Source organism: Phaenicophaeus curvirostris, chromosome 4, assembly GCF_032191515.1.
Source record: "Phaenicophaeus curvirostris isolate KB17595 chromosome 4, BPBGC_Pcur_1.0, whole genome shotgun sequence".
In the NCBI taxonomy this organism is placed as follows: Eukaryota; Metazoa; Chordata; class Aves; order Cuculiformes; family Cuculidae; genus Phaenicophaeus; species Phaenicophaeus curvirostris.
The window spans coordinates 2518166-2521047 of NC_091395.1; the positions used below are offsets into that span (position 1 = coordinate 2518166).

Here is a 2882-nt window from a genome sequence, read left to right on the forward strand (position 1 = left end):
GGTTCAAAACATCATATCCCTGAAGTGACCTTGACAACTAAAAATACATTTAGCAAAGTAAAAGGGACCAATATGCAGAAATATAAATACATAAAACCAACCAATTTTCTAGCTACCCTTAAAGATTACCCATATTTTGCCATTTCAGTACCCAGAAAAGATGTCTGCCAGGAACCGTTTGCATACACCTCAATGTTTTATTTGTCTCCAGCAGGTTATTTTTAACTGAATTGCTTGGATTTGTGGCACTGCAACAGAGAACTGAATAGCCGTGGGATAAGGTGGCAGCGGACAATAAATCTTTCCACCCCGAGAGCTTCCCAAGGACAGCACACACCGTGTGCCTATAGAGAACACGGCAGACTGACAACCCCTGTAAAAAATATCCCGAAAATGATCAAAAAAAGTGCATCCTGGGTCTCAGGAGGTTATGAGACAGCATTAAAACAAATGCTGAGTGGCTTTTATTTATGTCTTTCAAATGTTTGAGGCTTCCTCATTATTATGAGAAGACAAAATGGGGAAGAAGTCTATGTGTTAACACGTACCCCCAGGCTTGCAACAAAATCAGAGAACAGCATTAAAGACCTGTCAGCAAGCTAGTTAAGCTAGTTAGTTACTTGCTAACTAATAAGTTGATTACTATCCTAAGTTTTAGATTGGAACTATCTGGTAAATATGAACCCTTCTATCCCTCTGTATGGAAACATACATTTATATATCCAGATAGATATGGATGCATACACTTTGGTAAGGAATTTCTATTCCTTAGCGCCATTAAGATATTTGATAGGAAAAGCCTAAACAGAAAGCTTGAATAGATATATTTCTCTTGGCTCCTTATCAGGAACTAAAGAGGTGTCTTGGGTATCGATCCGAGACGGTGGGTTCTCTCTCCAGTGTCACCAAAGGACTAGCAACACCTCCCACCTACTGCTGTTGCAGCCTGAACCAGGACTGTCCTCGGATCAACCCGCCGTGGTTTATTGGAAGAGCGAGCTCTCAGGAAGAGGCACAGATTTCCCTGCAAAGGATTGGCAGGGACAGAGCTCGGGGAGTTGCTCGCCAGGCAGCAACGGGGGATGTTCAGCAGACTCCTCCAGCAGAGAAAACTGAACAGTCTCGTTAAGAGAAAATTAATGAAGGCAGGAGCCTGCGGCGCTATGCTGCGATCTGGATGTTGGCTGCGAGCCCGGAGGACAGAAAATCCACAGCACATCCTCCACTGTGCAAAAAATGGGAGGGTCTTGTAAATGTGAAGCGTACCTGTGGGATCCCCTCCGGATCACCCCGTCATCACTGCTGGCCGTGTCCTCCAAGGTCCCTGAGTGACTGAGGGGAAGGACGTGGTTAAGAAACGGGAGTCAAGATGCAGAGCTTGCCCTGGACATGGCCTTGCGATGATGGCTGAAGTGTGTCAAGCTTTATCTGTGCAGAAGGTGGCGTGCATCTCTGCTCCACAGTGGGCGAGAGAGGAGGCCACAGGCTGAGATATGAAACTCAGCAATCCCTCCTTGGCTACTGGGCAGATCAGCTACCACAGTAGCTTGGCAGTGATGTAACTCAAGAAGAAGTGATAAATCAAACGACAATGAGCCATGAAATCTTTCTGCCCCTACTTTTTTTTTTGCTATTGGATTCTTTAGAAAGCAAACTGTTTTGCTCATCCCGCCTACCTTCCTCCTGCAAAATCTAAAATGCTTGTTCAGGGTCTCAGAATGCTCCCTACATCTCAACATGAGCATCTGCAGCTTCCTGAGATCCACAGGGTGGACTTTGTCCAGCATTTCTCCCAGGCAGGAAATATCAGGATTTTCTTGGGCATGAATTCCGTAACAACTCGATACCAGAGCTTGGCATTTCTCATCCATCCTGTTTTGAGGTTTTCCAGTTCGAAGCTGACAAACCTCACTGGGTTTGGACAGGGCTTTCTGGTCATGTTCAAAGACAAGCCAGCTCTTCTGCTTCTTTTCCAAAGACATCCTTCTATCTTTCCCAACAAGGCTTTTAGCCACCTCCAAAAACACATGCTCAGGGCCAAAGAATGATGCCCTCAGGGCTGCAGATGCAGAGAGCATCTTCATTAGGAGCCAGGGCAGCCGGTGGTTCTGGCCTCTGATTTTTTGGGGGCGTTGGACTCCCACCTCCCCATCCAAAACCAGGGGATTTGCTTGGTGTGCTGGGTTGCTTTTCTCTTTTTTTTTCCTGGGGCTCATTTTCCTGGAGATCTACCCCCCAAGACAGCCCCTGGCACTTTCTAGAGGCAGCAGCTTCCTTAGCAAGCAGATTTTCCACCAGCTTCTCTAAAATCTAATAATTTCTGTGCTAAAACCTTCTGAAAAGGTGATGCTGGTGAAAGCAGCCTAAAAGGCCATGGACAAATAAATAAACGCTGGGTCTGCAACATTAAACTGCTCTTTGGGTAACTTTGCTTTCTTATCTTTGTGATTTTTCCACTGAAACTTGGTCTTTCAGCGTGCAATACAAAACACAAAGGAATGCAAATCAGAAATAATTACTTACTGCCACCACCACCTATGGACGCATTGCCTGGGCTTATCCACTGCTTCCCAAAGAGTACACCTGCATTTTAGGGAGGGAAAAGAACACACAGCGAAAAAGTAAATAAATCAGTGAATCCTTTTTTTGTGTCAATCTGTGACATATCCTTGGATTAGAGTAACTGCCCAGCTCTCCTCACTTGGGGGAATAAAATCAGCCGGGGAAGCTGATCCACAAAATTTGGGGTGGTGCACTCAGTGCTCCTGGGGACTGAGCAGAGCCCCGCAGCCACCTGATTTGAGGCTAAAAGGTGATAAAAGAGCATTTTGGGGTGCAAACACCACATTTTTGGTGAGAGTGGAAAGCAAACGTACCTGAAA

General features: G+C 45.7%; 1 long non-coding RNA gene across 1 annotated transcript; it reads right to left on the minus strand.

Annotated features, from left to right (window-relative positions):
• Window positions 1-278: 278 nt before the first annotated feature.
• LOC138719533 (uncharacterized) lies at window positions 279-2586 on the minus strand. The gene is made up of 3 exons (XR_011337225.1): window positions 2524-2586; window positions 1267-1332; window positions 279-373 (listed from the first exon to the last, which is right to left on the minus strand). It is a non-coding gene; the product is annotated as an uncharacterized lncRNA (long non-coding RNA).
• Window positions 2587-2882: the final 296 nt, after the last annotated feature.